This window comes from Canis lupus, chromosome 20, assembly GCF_048164855.1.
Source record: "Canis lupus baileyi chromosome 20, mCanLup2.hap1, whole genome shotgun sequence".
Lineage (NCBI taxonomy): Eukaryota > Metazoa > Chordata > Mammalia > Carnivora > Canidae > Canis > Canis lupus.
The window spans coordinates 15,310,275-15,328,290 of record NC_132857.1 but is presented as its reverse complement, the minus strand read 5'-3'; the positions used below and the strand labels follow the sequence as shown (position 1 = coordinate 15,328,290).

General features: G+C 38.3%; 1 long non-coding RNA gene across 1 annotated transcript in view; it reads right to left on the bottom strand.

Annotated features, from left to right (window-relative positions):
• Positions 1 to 17,417, bottom strand: part of LOC140611696 (uncharacterized) — a 28,976-nt gene extending 11,559 nt beyond the window's left edge. The window contains exons 1-2 of the long non-coding RNA XR_012012841.1: positions 17,017 to 17,417; positions 4,106 to 4,215 (exon numbers count right to left, since the gene is read on the bottom strand). This is a non-coding gene — a long non-coding RNA (uncharacterized lncRNA). The remainder of the gene's footprint in view (positions 1 to 4,105; positions 4,216 to 17,016) is intronic.
• Between the last annotated feature and the right edge of the window lie 599 nt (positions 17,418 to 18,016).

Sequence of the window (18,016 nt, the reverse complement as noted above, 5' to 3'; positions counted from 1 at the left end):
CTCTTTCCCCTTCCTCTTCTCTTTGAAACCATCTGACTGCGGCAAGCTAACAGTCAGTGCTACCTCCCCAGGCTGATGGTTATCTAGGGCAGCTCTGACACTGTGGGGCAGTACCTGTCTATTCTACGCTCTCTGGGACTGGGTAGGGAAGACTGCCTAGCTCTGGAATCTGTTTCAAGGAAGATCACTGTCCCTACAGCTAAACCACAACTACTAACATCACTTTATGAAAAATAAAGGTGGTGCTTTGATCTCCCATCCTTCCTGTATCATTTCTCAGTTCACTCAAAACATTAAAAATGAGGGACATCATTGACCTAATCATTGCAAACCCAAATATCTACCATAATTCTGCCTGTCTACTAACTTATATTTTCCACTAATCTAGATTTCTTTCCCCATCACACACATCCTTCAAGAAAACTTTTGACCATCTAAATCAAGCCCACATTTTTTTAAAAATCTAGTCTTCCTACCCTCTCACAATCATATGCAAAATCTATGGTAGCTAAGAAAAATGTAGAATTTAGAAACAGGTATTAAAAGCTTAAGAAAGGGGATGGCGCAGCGGTTTGGTGCCTGCCTTTGGCCCACGGCGCGATCCTGGAGACCCCGGATTGAATCCCACGTCAGGCTCCCGGTGCATGGAGCCTGCTTCTCCCTCTGCCTGTGTCTCTGCCTCTCTCTCTCTCTCTCTCTCTCTGTAACTATCATAAATAAATTTTAAAAATAATAATAAAAATAAAATAAAAAAAATAAAAGCTTAAGAAAGCACAATAACAGCAAGTCTCATCTAGGAAAAACCTTTTATTCAAAACCATTTTTCCCTAAATATCTACTTTTTTTTTCTGTCCCTGAAATTCCTGAATGAGGCTGACCTTCTTCTAAACAATCTTCAATCAAATAGTTTTTATCACTAAGATTGATCTGTAAAAACCATACAGATTAAAAACTCAGTTAAAGTTTATTATCTCTCATTCTTTTACTAGCAGTACTTTAATTACCAAAAATATTTTCCACAAAGATATCCCAATTCAAGTCTTTTCAGCTACTCAATTGTTCAACTATTTGGGGTTTTGAAGAAAAATAACAGACAGCATTTTTTCAGCCACTTTCTTCTCTTAATCGCTAAACATGTATACTTTAAGAGAAATTTAATCCAGCTTCTTCTGGTTGTTTCCATTTAAATCATTAAAATGTTATTTTTTAAAAGTCACTTGTTATCCAAAAGACGTTTTAAATTAGTTTCTTTGCTTAAAAATCCAAATTGGCCATAAGACCATGAGCTCTGATGCCAAAAAGATCAAGTTTGGAACAAAAGTGTGAGCCCCAAGTTGGAAATCAGTTTTAAATGCAGGCTATGACATAAAGGGACCATGTGGACTCCTTCCCCAACTCACGGAGACTTCCGTGCAAGCAAACATTACAGCTGAGGTTACCAAAAGGTCTTCAAAATAAATCCTACAATCAGTAATCAGTCAGAGCTTCTGAAAATTCTAATTTATGGCCATAATTGTCTCACGTTTGTGCTAATCTCATGTGACTTCTCCTTTACATTATTCAAGAGGGAAATGCTTTCAACTAACATTTAATTCAAAAATAATGAAATGCATTCTTTTTTTTTTTTATGTTTAACTCTTTTCATCTTCCCTCAAAATTAAGGAAATCCCTTCAATTAGAGGAGAAAGTAACATCATTATTGGAGCTCATTTTACATCTTGCTATCCACTAGAAAACTCTTTATATTCCCCAAAAGTACCATTACCACTGGTGGTAGATCTTTGTACACTTCTGCTGCTGTGTCATAAACACAGGGAAAGCAAATACTTCCAAATATAAAACGAGGTACCAAACTGCCATGTTAACAGTGAGGGAGGTAAAAGAAACTGGAAACAGTTGTCTGCTTTGCTTATTGGTTAGAAGAAAAATTGAAGTGTAACTTCCTTTTTGCACAAGTTTCTCAGTCCTCCCAATAAGAAAAATGGACTTAAGCTTTACTAACTTCTTTATTTATTTATATCTGCCTTTGTCCACTAAAAAGATGTATCACTTGCACTTGCCTATTTCTCCTTCAAAACAAGCAATCTGAAAATATATTTCTATGAACTATATATATTAACAAAACAAAAGCAACAATCTTCAAAGTTATTAAGGGTATCTTCTTGTTCATGTCTCAACAAACAGGCAATTAGAAGAGATGGCTCAAAGAAATAATAGATGGAGAAGGAACTACACAAGTTGAGGCTAAAGATACGGTTAATCTAAGGGACATCTTGCCAATTTTCAGAATGCTGGTTTTTGGTGAAATAAGTAAAAGGCATTCAAGAATAAATCCAATTTTCCAGTGTGCTTAGCATTTAACAGATGTAGTTCTGGCTTCACAATTTAAAATATGATGTCATAGGGCAGCCCCGGTGGCGCAACGGTTTAGCGCCGCCTGCAGCCCGGGGCGTGATCCTGGAGACCCTGGATAGAGTCCCGCATCGGGCTCTCTGCATGGGGCCTGCTTCTCCCTCTGCCTGTGTCTCTGCCTCTCTTCTCTCTGTCTCTCATGAATAAATAAAATCTTAAAAAAAAAATATGATGTCATAATGTCTTTGAGTATGCTTAAATGACTTATGCACACCCATCTATCTACTTCCTGAAGTACTAATATTCCAAAAGTCATCAATCTTGTATCATTTTATAGTAACTTTATCAGTCCTTTAAATAAATGTATCAAACTGCCAACCTATAAACCATTATTTATCAAATGATAATTTATGTATCATTTATTCACTAGAAGTTAATTGATAATGACATCCTCATAAATTATGGTCAGTGGTGGCAACAAATATGAAAGATGAGTAAACTTGCCTAATTAAAAATTGCATAGTAGCTTTATTTTGAAATTTTCATAATTCATTATTCTTAAGTTTTTAGGCAGTGCAAAGTTACCCTTATTTATTGCTATAATTTAAATTATCTTTTGTTGCTTCCTTTTAATTCTCTAAGGCTCTATAAAAATAGAGATAAATAACACAAGATATATGAAGACAATTATTGATTAATAACAAAAAGTAATAGTTTTCAGGGTTTCTCAAGTATTCATTAAGCTGTTTGCATAGCCCAATGCTAATATTTGTAGAAAGATAACACACTGTTCCATTAAAAAAATAAAGTAAGCTTTTTCTTCTTCTACATGAGCCACTTTTAAAGGTAGGCAGAGTGCATTAATGAGCTTACTTTACTTTGTAAGTCTGCTGCAAGGTGAACAACCTGACAATTCCAAACATGGGTCATTTTATACTCTAAAAAAAAGGAAGTTACATTAAAAAGACCTAAACAACAAATCACTCATGCAATGAATAATAAAATTTTAAAGTTTATTATTTTAATACAATGGCCTATAACTTGAAAGGTATCATTTTAATCTGAGAAGTCCTGGAATGTTTTAAACATTGGAATTTTAGAGAAAGTGAATATAATTGTGCACTCATAACACATCCTCACAAACTGAGTAAAAGGAAACAAAACCACTGGTAAAGAGTCAGACACACATTGTAAGAAGTATCACATCTCAGCTCTTCAATTTACTATAAAGCATGACTAATATTACTTACTTGCCTCACTTAATGTTTTCCTGACAGTTCCTTTTAGATTTCATCCCTTTGCCTCATGAAAGGACCCAGAAAATGATTATTTTCTCACTTGCAATTTTGTTATTTTCTTACCAACACTTGTTTTCTCACAACTAAAATGTACAGAAATTTCACACTGTGTTTGTAGGGTACTCAATAAATCCCACTCAACATTTGGCATAGCTCACCCCAACCTATCTTTAATAAGGCAGTAATCCCTTTCCTCAGAGGTGCTGCATCATTCTGACAATCATGGTACTGGTGTAATTTCCTTTGCCAACATGACAAAACAGAGAACGCTCTACAATGCCTCACGAGCACCAGCCCAGTGAGACCATGAGCTCAGCTCTCCCATGGCAGAACACCATCATGAGCAAATAAAAAGGTCCATGTAATAATAATTTTTAGGTTTTACAGATGCTCTATAAATTTTAGTACTAACCATCTCATTCAGAAGAAAATAAAAATCCAAAATGAACAATTACCTTTTCCTATTAGGCTCTTCACTTCACAACAGGCTACTCTAGAAAATCATCTTGATCGATTCTCCCAATCAGGATAAAAGTGACATCCAGTGACAGGTCCAAGCAAATCTCTATTTCCAAGAAGCCAAGTAAGAGAAATATAAAGAGAATTCACTGTTTTTTTGCTGGATGCAACTACGACAAGAAAGGCTGGTTAAAGCAACACTAAACTTGGCTCAATCATGCAATGGTCTCAGTTTGGGATAGAATTGAATTTATAATGTATGACAGAAGCAAAGTTGTAATGTACAATTATATAATTTACTTGAACAGTTGCTTTCCATATGGGAAGTAACAGATTGCCCAGTTGCATTTTGGCTAGGATTAAACCTACCATTATTCAGGGCAAAACAATTTTGTTGAAATCTGGAAATCCTGCAGAAAGCATCTCTAAGTATCTCTGATGACTCCTGACATTGTTTATTTTTTCATAGGAATAGTATACAGCTGTATCCTTTTTCTAAATACTCCTGACCCACATTTAGCATAGTATTTTCTGGAAAACATAACTATAACTATACCCAACAGATTTTACAGATGAGATAACCACTCGAGCCATTCATTAAAATTTCCATGATGAAATCAAAACTAAATAAATTCAGAGATGAAAAAAGGATTATAAAAAAAACAAATCTTTCTGTGCATTTTCTTTTCTAAACATTTAATATTATAAGGAAAACATACTTTGAAAGAAATGGGTCTTTTTCTCTCTCATTTTATATCTCAGTTGAATACCAAAGTAGAACTCCTACATACTTAAAAATATTCCCCCTGGTTAGGTATTACTCCAAGAAAAGTATTTTATGGGCTGTGGAACATTCTTATTCATGACCTTAACATTTTAAAACAGGTTGATGGATAAGCAATGCATTTTCTATACTGGTGCATAAATGATCTGGATCCCAGAATATATCTTCAAAGTTTGAAAACTTACATTGTCCAGTAAAAATATGTCATTATCACCCTTTGAAAGGGTCTTGAAATTGCAACTATCTATGGCCAAATATTATCTTCTGAAATATGTCCCCCTGTGCATGGATTTATGACTCCCATGATTGGTCAAAGGGAAATTATCCAAGGCAAAGTTGTCCAAATAGGCAATTATCCAACACACTAAAGCCAAAATAATTCCCTGGAGGTAACTGCACAGGTTCAACTACAGCTGTGTGGGAAGTAAGAACACCAATCAGCTCTCTAAAGAGTTTGGGTGTCTCCAGGAAGAATAAACTGGGAAGACTGTTTTTGTGTCCTAGGCTATTGGTTTATATTTTTTTAAGAAGCTTAGAGGAGGCTTAAAGTATATGCATTCCTATAGTATTTCTACCTCCAAATACCTATGTTAAACTGTAGCATTTCTACCTCTAAATAACTACATTGTATTATATAATGTTACAATTAGACTATAACAAACTTTTCTGCAGCTCTGGTGTATTCAAATAGCAAACCAAATGGTTGAAATCTAAGACTAGAAACACAATGCAAGTATCAGACACTTTCATGAGTGCTTGCAAAGAATAATAGTCTTTCCTGTGCAAACTAGCTGCATATATTCAATCTCATTTGATCCTCTGGCTAACCCAGGAGGTTCACAGGGAAGTTCTTATGATCCTTTTACAGATGAAGAATGTAAAGCTCAGAAAGTCTGGGATAAATTCAAAGGCACCCACCTAGTAAGTGAAGAGTAAGGATTCAAAACAGATGTTATTTGAGGACCAGTGCTCTCTCCACAGGACTGTTAGGCAAGCTCTGTATTTGAGAACATAGAGACCCTGTTCTATCATCTCCACTACCACTACTTCTACCCTACTGATGGTAAGCTCTATACTTTGTCTTATTTTTTGATGATGGGACTTTCTAACATTTTAAATCAATACTATTTAATATTACCTATTTTTATCACATCTCTTTTTGTATTCCCCAGAACAAGACACAGAACTAGAGATGTCTGTAAGATAAAGAAACTAGGTAGTTTAAAAATAAACAGAAAAGTCAAGGATGTTAAAATTGAAAAGATTCACTAAGGCAGACTCATTTTTAAATTATACAATGGGAAGTACCCAACTATATTCTACTTTCCAGACGTCTCTGAAATCCAAATGTGATCTAGAAGAAAATTTTTATAGAATAAAGAGAAATCATTTATGCCTATGTTGCCATACATTTTGAGTCCATCACCTAACCAGAGCAAATGTGTAACACCTGTTTATCAAATTCTACTGGGTGTCAGATACTGGGATAAATCCTGGGATTAAAAGTACAAATATCTCTGCACTCAAGAAACTTGTAGTGAAGCAAGGTGGACGAATAACACCTGACACAATATCCTTTGTGAAACTCAATTTGTTGAATGACCAAAAAAAACACAAAACACACAAAACAAAACAAAACACCTAATTAATCGGACGCTGTCAATTATCTCTCCTTGAAACTCCCCCTTCCCTTTGCTTACATGACACCAAGTGGGTTGCTTTCTCTCAGATGCCTTTGTGGGTTCCTTGCTGTTCTGCTCACCTCATAAATGCCAGTGTTCCTAAGTACTCTGACAATTTGCTCTCTTCTCTTCCCACTATACAGCCTCTCCCAGGCTCTCTCATACTCAATAGGCTGATGACCTCCAATCAATGTTTCTAGTTTATTTCCCTCTCCTGAAACCATTCCTATAAAATTCTGTTGCTCATCAGATAGCTCCACATAAATGTTTCAGGATCTCACTTCCAAAATGACTCTGCTTTCTGGATTCCTTTTCCCAATGACTGGCAACATCAGCCAACCTAGACTTCAAACCCATATTTTAGGGTTTTTTGTCCTAAACTTTCACTCATTCTATACATTTAATCAGTTACAAGTAACCCACTCGTTTACTTATTTATTCAATCATGTGTTAAGTCTCCATTTATTACCATGTAATGTGCCAGACCCTAGCATGCCATGCTGACCTAATCAGACTCAGTTCCAGAAAACCGAGTCTAATCCATGACATAGACAAATAAACAAGTAAATACAATACACTGTTATAAATGTCATGATAATATAGATACAAAGTGCCCTAGGACCTACCCAGACTTGAGGTGGAGATGTGGAAATAGGAAGGCTTTCTAAGGGTACCTGGGTGGCTCAGTCAGTTGAGCATCTGCCTTCAGCTCAGGTCATGATCCTAGGGTTCTGGGATTGAGCCCCATGGGGCTCCCTGCTCAACAAGGAGTTGGCTTCTCCCTCTCCCTCTCTCCCCCTCCCCACTCCACCCTTGTGCTCTTACTGTCTCTTTCAAATACATAAACTCTTAAAAAAGAAAAAATGCTTTCTAATGGAAGGGATATCTAAGATGAAATCTAGAAAATGATAAGAGTTGGGATGCCTGGGTGGCTCAGTGGTTGAGCATCTACCTTGGGCTCAGGGCATGATCCCAGGGTCCTGGAATCGAGTACCACATTGGGCTCATCACACGAAGCCTGCTTCTCCCTCTCTGCCTAGGTCATTATCTCTCTGTGTCTCTCATGAATAAATAAATAAAATCTTTTAAAAAGAAAATGAGTAAGAGTTAAACAAATTGAAGTAGGAAGAAGAAAGCATATGCCAAATCATGAAATCAAGAGCATATAACAGTGAAAAATGAATAGGAAGAACTTTAATATGTGTAGTGCTTAGAATAAAAAGGGTTAAGTGGTTATTGGCGAGTGTAAAGAAGTAGAACCTGATAAGCTATGCTTAAAAGTTTAGGCCAGAAGAGCAAACAGAAGTTCCTGAGGGATTTTAGCCAGGTGAACAATACGTGCATTTGAATAGATTTTAAAAAGGAAAGATTAAAGCATGGAGATGAAATAGAAGGCTCTTGCATTTACCCAGATGACAGCTAAATGTCAATTTGAACTAGGAAAATAGCAACAGAAATAGAGAAAAGTTGGCAGATCAGAGAAATATTTACAAGGTGGAAGAAATAGGATCCAATTATCTTTAGATATGGAACATAACGGAGAAAGACAAGTTAAAGATCATTTTCAAGTTTCTCCTTTGATGATGCCATTTAATGAGATTAGAAACAACAAAGGATAAGCAAGCATGTGCGAAGAGATAAGATGTGTTGTTTTGAAATACCTATATGATAGCCAAGTGAAAACATCTAACAGGCAACTGTATATACTGGTTTGAAGTTAAGAACTGTTGAGAGGGAATCAATAACTTGGGAATCATCAGTATATGGTTGGTATTTTAAGTCCTAGAAACAGATGATCTAAGAAAAGAACTATAGAATGAAAAGAGAAGACTGCAGGAAAGACTCCTCAGGCAAAGAATTTTGCAAAGATGTGTAAGAAAGAACCAGAAAAGTAAAAGGAAAATTTTACCTAGAATATCATGGAGGTCAAAGGAAGAAAGTGTGTCAGGATCAAAAGTATCAAATAAAAGAAAGAAGTCAAATAATGTAAGGATTGAGCCATGCCTCTTGGCTTTAGCAAGATTACTAGTGACTCTAGAGAGAGGAGTTTCATTCAAGCCAAGGAACCTGTGGACTGAAGGAATAGAACTAGTTGAGAAAGTAACAGGAAGTAGGAGTGGAAGCACAAAATACAACTCTCAAAATATGTGACTAAAAGGGATTGGAAAAAGAGCAAGGATCCACAAATGGATGCGAGATCTAAGTATATTTACAAAACAGGAGCAACTTATGCCGTATATAAATTCTAACGGAACATAACAAGAGGAGAAGGGAAAAAAATCCACTGAGCAAGGTCCGTGAGATGATGGCAGGGTATGAGATCTAGAACTCACATAGATTATACCTAAACAAAAGAAAGGGTCCTCTCTGAATTATAAGTAGGAGGGATTGAGTAGAAGGTGGGGATAGTACAGATTTTCTTTATGGCAAAATGTTTATCTCTTAAGAAGGGAGCAGTTGGGGGGAGGGTATAAGTAGCTGGAGTTCAAGGAGAATGAACAAGTTTTTTGTTGTTGTTTGGTTCTTTTAGGATTTTAATTATTTATTTGAGAGAGAGAGAGAGAGCAAGTGCACATATAAAATGGGGGAGAGAAAGGGAAGCAGACTCCCTGATGAGGAGGGAGCCAGACTCCAGGACCCCAAAATAACGATCTGAGCTGAAAGCAGATGCTTAAAAAAAAAAAGAAAGCAGATGCTTAACTGACTAAGCTACTCAGACACCCCAAGAATGGACAAGTTTTGAAAGAACTTCTACGGAGAATGAAAAAATAACATTTTCAAAATGGCAAAGATATGCAAAATGTAAGGAAATTTAGGGAACTGCTTACAGATGGTTGAAATGATGAACCATGGGAATTATAGAAAGACAGGAATTAACCAATAGAGAGAATGCTAATAAGTCAAGGACTAGTTCCCATGTACAAAAAAGAAAAAGACAAAAAGAAAGAAAACCTAGTAAAAAAGGACTAATGCAAGAGTAGGAAGGATGGCTTATTATGTCTAAGGAAGAAATATTAGGTAAGACAAAGTTCAGGTACAGCTATAGAAAAAGGTGAAGAAACAGAATGGACATGAAGTTGCTGATAGCCAAGTAACTGAGGAGGTGACATGTTTAATTGGCTATAGACATGAACCTTGTAGTCCCCTTGTAGTTACAACTGAAAGATACAATGAGCCAGAAATATGAGTCTACAGGAATGCTATCCTCAAGCAAGAATTATTCCAATGTTTTAATTTGTTCTGGACTGACACATTCTGTATTAGATACCAAGTATGACAGAATTCATAATTCAAAGTAAAATAATTCTTCCTCTCAAAATCTACTTAAAGCAAACTGGTAGTTGTTAGAGGGGATGTAGGGGAGAGATGGGCAAGATGGGTGAAGGGATTTGGCAGTGCAAACTTCCAGTCACTGAATGAATGAGTCATGGGGAAGAAAGGTACAGCATAGGGAATATAGTCAATAATATTGTAATAACTTTGTATGGCAATAAATGGTAACATCATAGTGAGCATTTCAGTATGTACAGGATTTAAAAATGAATTGCAGGGCAGCCCGGGTGGCTCAGCGGTTTAGCGCCACCTTCAGCCCAGGGTGTAATTCTGGAGACCGGAGATCGAGTCCCACGTCTGGCTCCCTGCATGGAGCCTGCTTCTCCCTCTGCCTGTGTCTGCCTCTCGCTCGCGCTCTCTCTCTCTCTCTCATGAATGAATAAATAAATAAAATCTTTTTAAAAGAAATGAATTGCAACGAGATAGAGGCCAGTGCTGGTGCTAACATTCAGGCCCTTCTTTCTATTCCACTACCCTTGGAACATTGGCTTGTTGCAAAATGGATTCTACAGCTCTGCTCTACTCCTCATTCAGGACAGGCAGAAGAAAGAGGAACATCAACAGCTATATCTGTCCTTTCAATTAAGAAAATGAAAAGCTTTCCCTGAAGATCCGGCAGCTAACTTCCCTTAGGTCTCAGGGTCCCTAAGAGGATCACACGACTACAACTAGCTAGGAGTGAATCTACGAGCAGGGGGAAGGAATACCATGATTAACTTAGATCTGTGGTTGTACCTCAACCCCAAGGGAATGTTTTGTTTTGTTTTTTTAAGATTTTATTTATTTGAGACAGAAAGTGGGAAAGAATATGAAGCAGACTACACGCCGAGCCCAGAGCCTGATGCAGGGCTGGATCCCCAACTGTGAGATCATGACCTGAGCCAAAACCAAGAGTCAGACACTTAACCAATTGAGCCATCCAGGCCCCAAACGGAATGTTTTAGTAAGTGTGAAGACATTTTGATCATCACAATGATGGAAAGAAGCACGTGGCATGACTGGCATCTCATGCCTAGAGGCCAAAAATGCTAAAAACACTGAAATGCTGGAAACAATCCCCTACAATGGAGATTTGTACTGTTCAAAACACCAAAACACCTCCATCAAGAAACACTGGCTTAGACCAGTTTTAACCAGCCACTAGAGTGGGCACATTCCTACTCCACTACAAACAAAGAACCTTTGTTCTGTTAACAAAGAATCTAAGTGGAGGGGAGACAGTAGGAGAGTGTGAGGAACAGTCAGAGAGAAGTATGTACCGAGTCATGTAGTTAATGAAGAAGCCATAGAAGGGTTTTTAATTGACAAGTAACATGATCAGATCTTAGATTTATCTGGTAGCAGTACTGAAGATGAAATGGAGACATATGAACCAACCTAACAGAAACCAGTTTAAGAAACCCAGGCCAAGGGCAGCCCCGTGGTGCAGCGGTTTAGCGCCGCCTGCAGCCCAGGGTGTGATCCTAGAGTCCCACATCGGCTTCCTGCATGGAGCCTGCTTCTCCCTCTGCCTGTGTCTCTGCCTCTCTCTTCGCTCTCTCTGAATGAATAAATAAATCTTTAAAAAAAAAAAGAAAGAAAGAAAGAAAGAAAGAAAGAAAGAAAAGAAAGAAAGAAAGAAAGAAAGAAAGAAAGAAAGAAAGAAAGAAAGAAAGAAAGAAAGAAAGAAAGAAAGAAAGAAAAGAAACCCAGGCCAAGTTGATGAAGGAATGAACTACACTTGGAACAGTGAGAATGGAGAAGAGGGAGCTTTACATACGTAATATTAACGAAGGAAAATCAATCTGTTACTGCATAGGACCTTAGTTTAGACCTGCCTCTCCCACCCAATAGCCATATTGATCTCAAATAATTTACAGAATTCTCAATTCAAACTTCTCCTTGACTTTAAAATACTAGTTCCTAACTCACAAAATTGTTATGGGAATACAACAAGGTAATGAAGTATGCCAAATGCCTATCACAGTATTAGACCAGTTCTTTTTATCATTATCATCAAAGGAAAAGGGAAAAACAGTCCCCAGGTTTCTTTGTTATCTGGAGACAAGTATTTACTTATGGAGAGAAATAGAAATGAAAAGTTCTGGACAGGTTAAGTGCTAGCACATAACAGGCCCTTAATAAAAATGCACTGAGGAAAAAAGAAAAAAACGCACTTAATAAACAACAAACGAACAAAGTAAAGAAGAAACCAATAAAAAGACTCTTGAATACAGAGAACTGGGCAGCCCTGGTGGCAGTTTAGCACCAGGGGTGTGATCCTGGAGACCAGGGATCGAGTCCCATTTCGGGATCTTGGCATGGAGCCTGCTTCTCCCTCTGCCTGTCTCTCTCTCTCTCTCTCTCTCTCTCAATAAATAAATAAAATCTTAAAAAAAAAAAAATACAGAGAACAACCTGGTGGTTGCCAGAGGGGAGGAAAGTGTGGGGATAGGTGAAACAGATAAAGGGGATTAAGAGTACACTTATTGCACTCTTAAAAAAAAAAAAAGGTACATTTATTGTAATGAGCACTGAGTAATGTGTAGAACTGTTAAATCATTACATTATACAGCTGAAACTAATATAACACTGTATGTTAATGGTATTTCAAGAAATGAAAGAAATAACATTTTTTAAATGCACTGAATGAATAAACGAATGCTTAAAATGCCTGTAGGAAAACTGAAAGATTTCTCCCTTATGTATCAGGAACTTAGGATCTGGGAAATACAGATCTGGAAGTCACTAGTATATAGGTAGTCTCTGAAAAAAAATGTATGACTGACTGTAATCAAGAGACATGTACTATGGAGGATAGAAAGGAGCAAAGGCAAAATAAGAAATAGCAACATTTTTAAAACCAGGCAGAAAAGTAAACAAAAAACATTCTAAGATAATTATTTCCCATTTGCCATACTTCCTGTTTGACAAAGGAAATTTATTTGTAACCTATGATATTTATATCTAACCACAAGACTTTTGTGGACATTATCATACCCTTCATAAAACAGTACGTGCCAAGATTACAAGGGGAAAAAAGAACATAACCTATATGAGGAAGTTTCTCCTTTCTACTCCTTTTGTTGGGATTTTCATGAAAATATTTTTTTAGTGAAGAAGCTCTAATGGGATATGCCAGATACTTAAATATAATTGATACATGTGATGGGAAAAAGAGGAAGGACAGTATTTCTCCTATGATCATAAATTAGAAAGGGAGAATGTGATTTAAAAACAACATATATTTTGGTCTTTTCCCACAGTTCCTTAAACAGAGCTCCTAAAACCTCTATAATTTCCTGAATGAAAGGGATGATAGAAGCAACTTGGAATATTTGGTCTTTATCCCTGGTTCCTTTGTCCCTTGGAATTTCCTGGGTAATAAAAGCATCTTTTCTTTAATTGAGGCCACTCTTGGTAGGTCCCTAGATAGCTTCAAGATGGGTGCTCATCACCAGAAAGACCAAGGCAAGATTAGAGTACTGGAATTTTCAGCCCCACCCACTGACATCTAGGGAGGCGAGAGGGGCCAGAGATTAAGTTCATCACCAACAGTCCATGATTTATTTAATCAACCAATGAAACCGCCATAAAAACTCCTAATGATAAGGTTCAGAAAGCTTCTGGTTTAGTGAAAACATCGAGGTACTAGGAGGGTGACATGCAAGCTCCACATGCCCCTCACCTATATCTTGCCCTATGCAGCTCTCCATCTGGCTGTTCCTGAATTATATCTTTTATAAGAAATCAGTTAACGGTAAGTAAAGTTGATGTCAGAAAATGGGAGACATGGCTGTTACTCAAAATTGTTGTAAGGTAAAAGAAAGGTTTAGAAGAGATTGATGAATGCAAATGCCAACTACTAAATAGAAAGTTCAAAGGCTTTAGAATATTTTCTATTTGCACAGCTAATCTATTAATCCCTAATAGCCATATGCTCTTCAAATTCTATATTCCACAAATGTTTCCTTTCACCTCATTTTTTTTCAACCTTAACAATATAAATAATATATAAATAATAAAGAGAAATGCTGTATATTGGCTAGCCTTTGGTCTGTTGAACAGACTTTCAGTACACTGATGGAGTAAATACTTTCCACAAATGGAGAGACAGAGAGAGTGAGAGCAAGCCTAAAAATTAATTAAATAATAAACATTTGTATCATTTTTTCCTCAGGCAAAACTTCTACAAGACTGAATAAACCTCATATTATTTCCTTTTCTTCCCAATTTGTGTCAAACTTACATTTATAATGTAGGCTCTGCTTATCAGCAAAGTTAATATGGAAAAATTACACTAGCTGAAGCATAGCTCCAGGCAGCAGAGATTTAAGAACAATTCTTTTTATAGAGAAGCTGACAGGAAAGCTCCAAAGATGCTATACAATGTTCTGGAGCAAACAGCAATGGATTATGTAACCTAGATCCAAACATCTCTCTTCAAACACATGTACAGAAACCCAATAATATACAAGAAAAGGGACTGTGTTGGCCTCAGGGTGAAAGTTACTATTAACCTTAACTTCCCCTTTTAATCTTACCTTCCCTTCTCACATTATTATGGTACAATTTTTTGTGGAGTTTTCTCTACATATGGTTTCTTTATATCTACAATATATTGCAGAATTTTTTCTATTTAGTACTATATCAATATTATTTATAGAACAGCCTCTTTTTTCTTCCAGTTTCTTCTCATAACCCAGCTAGTATCATAAAGTAAAAATTATACCTTAGTACAGGAGAACCCCGGACGGAGCACACCCTTAATCTATGTTTGACGGATGTGACATTATATCTGCTCTTTAAGCAATCATGTTTAGTACTGAATTCAGGTAAAACACGTGTACTTTTTCCCTAATATATAAAACTTAAACTGGCATAGCCAGAGGCTGTTTATCCTAAGAGTCGCCTCACCCTAAACTGAATTAATACTCTTCCAGTTCTTTTTATCCAATGTGAGGCCTGGGTACCATGGTTCTAAACTCCTAATTGCTATAAAAATAATTTTCTTTCCTGGAGCTAAGCCTGATAATATGGCTCTAACAGATGACCTCTACAATGTAATTTGTAATACGAAAGCCCCAAGTCTGAAAATAATTTTACATATTTTAATTGAACCTAAGAGATATCACAATAGCATCTCCACCCTTGCCAAAGAAGTAAAAAGGCAATAATAATAATACTGTTTAATAGTATTGTATAATAATCGGCCTAATATTATAATTATAACAATATACATTATGTATATTGTATATTATGTTAGTATGCCTAAGCTTAAAATGTTTCTAAAATAAACTTTCCCTTCTAGTTACTCTAAAGTTATTCTTCTATTTTCATATGCCCAGCAAGTAATCATTGTTCAAGATTTCAGATCCAAAATTATTTCCCTTTAATTTTAGAGAAATTGACAAATTTGGATTCTACTGGGTTACAGGGAGGGTATACTTTGACATTGGTGGAAGGGGAACAATATGTTTCCCTTTTCAGTGCCTGCTTCATTCTTCAAAAAGTAATTTCGGGGGATCCCTGGGTGGCTCAGCGATTTAGCGCCTGCCTTCAGCACAGGGTGTGATCCTGGAGTCCTAGGATCGAGTCCCACATCAGGCTCCCTGCATGGTGTCTGCTTCTCCCTCTGCCTGTGTCTCTGCCTCTCTCTCTCTCTGCCTCTCATGAATAAATAAATTAAAAAAATCTTAAAAAAAAAACAGGTATCTTTATGCATTCAAATATAAAAATAACTGGAGCTCTTCTTAAGTAATTGCCCCTAAAAGTGGCTAGTCATTTACTCTAAACCCATTTCTTCACATAGATTAAGGTCAAGATAGAAAGTTACCTTGGTAAAAAAAAAATAAAATAAATTCCAAGATTACAAAATAACAACTACAGATATATACGCCAGTCATAGCTAAAGAGAACGAAATTGCAGGTGGCTTAAGCAAAGAAGAGAAAATAAGAATAGACCCACATTTTCCAAAAAGATGGCAATAATAAACTTCCCACATGTAAAAGGAACTGCCTTCTGCATACATGTGGGGAAAAAAAAAACAATTCTCACAGGAGCATGCTCCTACAGTTGTGGGGACATTTTCCTTAGTCATGATTTTTTAATCCCAATTAAGCCATCCTCCCTATCAAGTATCTGACTTGGCTGGAAGATTAGAGAATACAGTTTGTGGTGGTTAAGGGCATTTTGACTGGTAAGACTCCTCACATTAGTTCTCAAATATGCTCCCAATATATGGAACTCGGGAATAAGGCACTAATTCAGAAATGGAGCAGAGCATGTACAACACAACAAAGTCTTGGAGTACTTAATGATGGCTGCATGATTTAAAAAACTCCACGAGGACCCCGGGTGGCTCAGCAGTTTAGCGCCTGCCTTCGGCTCAGAGCGTGATCCTGGAGACCCGGGATCGAGTCCCACATCAGGCTCCCTGCAAGGAGCCTGCTTCTCCCTCGGCCTGTGTCTCTGCCTCTATCTCTCTGTGTGTCTTTCATGAATTAAAATAATTAAATAAATAAATAAATAAATAAATAAATAAATAAATAAATAAATAAATAAATAAGCAAGCAAGCAAGCAAGCAAGCCCGTGACCGGGTGGCTCAGCGGTCTAGCGCCTGCCTTCGGCCCAGGGCGTGATCCCGAGGACCCGGGATGGAGTCCCACGTCGGGCTCCCTGCATGGAGCCTGCTTCTCCGTCTTCCTCTGTTTCTCATGAATAAATAAATAATCTTTAAAAAAAGAAAAAAAAAAAAGCTCCTCAAAATACAGGCATGACTGAAAAAGAGGAAGCCTGATGCACCCAGGAGAGGTATAAAGGAGACAGTTGTGGCAGTAAATGGGGCCAGGACAAACATTTAAGAAAACGGAAGAGGAAGGTGAAGAAGAGTGCAATCAAGTTACAGCCATTAAATATTTGAAGAACCGGGAAAACACTCAAAATAAAGCATGACGTATAAAAAATTGGGGCACGGAATTACGCAGTAGGACCCCCATCTTGTGATACAATTGTGTGTTTTCTTGAAGAAAACCAAATATTGAGCTTGGAGATCAAGCTTTCTTTCTTTTTTTTTTTTTTTTTTTAATGTTTTCATCCCACTTTTCTAACTGTCACACAAACTGTACCTTGTAGGCTTGAAAAAGTACACGCTACGCTCGCGTCTCGTGAAAACGTGGCCTCCTTTTCCATTTCACGGACACAACGCGGCGCTCAAGTTCCCACTGTCAGCGGAGTCGGGAAGCGAACCTGGCGACGGAGGCTGCTCCTTCACTTCCGGTTGTAAAACAGTCTCAGGGAAGACGGGGGTCTTCCAGGTCGTCTAGGCCTCTCCGGGGGTAACGGCAGAGCGACGAAGCTTTCTCTTCCGTCCCGCTCTCCAAAAGGGAGCTGAGAAGCTCAGCAAACGGCGCCTCACCGCGGGCTACCTCCAGGCCTCCCTGTCTGACTAGCCGGCTCGGCGGCACGTGGGCGACCAGGGAGCGACGCGACGGCGCCAGGGCGTGATCCCGCCGGCTCCCCCGCACCTCATGCCGCCGCTTCCGGGCTCTCCTGACCCACTGCGCACCCCCGCCGCGCAGCCCCGCCTCCGCCGCAGGCATGCGCAGACGGCAGCCCTCCCGGCGTCCCCTGCTCTCTCTCGAGGCGGCCACGTGGCTCGGGCCTGCGCAGTGCTGCCCTGGCCCGTGAGCCCTGGCACGCCCTGCGTGCGCCGCCATCACTGCCTTTGAGGCCCGACGAGGCGCTGCTCGGTTCCCATGCCCCCCGCAGGCTTCCTGGGAGCGAGAGCCGGGCTTCCCTTGCTTCTAACCATCCCCGCCCACCGCGGGATACACTCCGACACGCCTGTCTGACCGTCCCTTCCTCAGCCCCCGCCTGATTTTGTGTTTACTTGGCCTGACTTAGACTTCCCTTCCATCCATCTTCCTCTTCCCAAGGCAGCAATTACCCCCTGCTCAACAACCGTAGTGGTGAAATGGCTGCAGGGACACGTTAGTTGGGGGAGGGGGGGAGGGGAGGGGGATTGAAAAAACAACAGTTTAATAGATTTAAGATTCTTCATCACGTGGTTTCTACTTCCATCATCTTTTCCTAAAAATATTATTTTTAAAGTGTTTTTATGGGAGC